Raw genomic sequence first — 1,350 nt, 5'->3', positions numbered from 1 at the left:
TGACTCACTTTTCTTTTGGCTTCTACGGCCGGGTAACAGACTCCGTTAGGGCAGGGATCAGCAGTTTGCTTGTCCTTTGAAGTTACTTTCAGTTTCACTCTGCACTGCAGCCAGCATCGAGGAGTCACACAGAGGCACACAGTGGCAGTGTCTTATTTGCGGGGGGTGCTTTATTTTAATTTTTTGAGCAAAAATTGGGGGGTGGCTTATTTGATGGGGATGCAATATCATCGGGGAAACATGGTAAGACGGTGTTTGTGAAAATTGCACTGTACCATAATATCACGCACAGCTATAAGACATCACCCAACCATGCTATTTAAAGTTTTTTGTATATTTATATTTTTATCTTGAAGTTGCTTTACTTAGTTTATTTTATATTAGTATATGTCCTCTATGACAGTGGCTTGCTCCAGTGCCCTCTATAGATAGTTTGTGATGCCTGGTTTTCTTCGAGTGTTTTGAGGAGACGCTGGTACTGCCAGTGTCTGTTCTGGAATTTTTAGGAATTTGTGTTTGAAATGGTGGCTGTTATCATCCAACCTTGGTGGAATCAGTTGAGATAATAGCAAGAATTATGTCTCCAAATAACTGTAGTAAAGTTGGATGCAATGTCATGTTGATTCTACAATGCTGATGTAACGTAACAAGAACAATAAATCTTTTTGGGGCCCCACTAGGTATCTGTTCAGAATTTCGGCCTAAATGGTCCCCACTCTGGTCTAGTAGTCAGACCTACTGATCGTGCCATTGGGTCTCCACATGTGTGTGCTTTGCTTTATCTCTTAATCTTTTACTTTGTAACATTTATTGTAAATAATCTTAAATATTGTAAATAATAAACCTGTAAATCATCTCACTGTGGACAGAAGTATTTTTTCCTTATCAGTCTATTTTTGGACAGAATCAACTAAGGAGATTTACAATATACTACCAAGATTTAACACAATCTGCTAAAGTGGAACTAATGACTAATTCTGAAATTTTTGTTATGGCAGATTCTTTTGATTGTTCATGAGTGCCCTGTACAATGATGGCATCCTGTGATTTCCTGGCTGAAACATCTCCCGCAAAAGTTGTGTTATCCTTGGTTGACTGAGAGGACCTCAGACCCAGAAGAAGATTGAGAAAATATTACTAGTGGTGGCGAAGTAATTTGGGTTCGAGCGGATGAGGGTGTAAAGCAATCTGCCATAATAAAACAAAAATGTGCAGATAAACTCTGCAGTAGTTTCTTTTTATTTTGCATATCGAAGCGCAGCTTGCTCTAGAAGTTAAAGAGGAACTAAACTGAAAAGTGCAAAAAAAAAATACACTTACCTTCAATTCCGCAGGGCAGTCCTTTCCATC

General features: G+C 38.8%; 1 long non-coding RNA gene across 1 annotated transcript in view; it reads left to right on the top strand.

The window, feature by feature from the left end:
• The window catches only part of LOC140334618 (uncharacterized), a 6,079-nt gene extending 4,750 nt beyond the window's left edge, over positions 1-1,329 (top strand). The window contains exon 3 of the long non-coding RNA XR_011921609.1: positions 999-1,329. This is a non-coding gene — a long non-coding RNA (uncharacterized lncRNA). The remainder of the gene's footprint in view (positions 1-998) is intronic.
• Positions 1,330-1,350: the final 21 nt, after the last annotated feature.

The sequence above is a fragment of the Pyxicephalus adspersus genome, chromosome 7 (genome assembly GCF_032062135.1).
Source record: "Pyxicephalus adspersus chromosome 7, UCB_Pads_2.0, whole genome shotgun sequence".
Taxonomy (NCBI): Eukaryota; Metazoa; Chordata; class Amphibia; order Anura; family Pyxicephalidae; genus Pyxicephalus; species Pyxicephalus adspersus.
The sequence above is the reverse complement of the archived record's forward strand: the minus strand, read 5'-3'. Positions and strand labels throughout refer to the sequence as shown.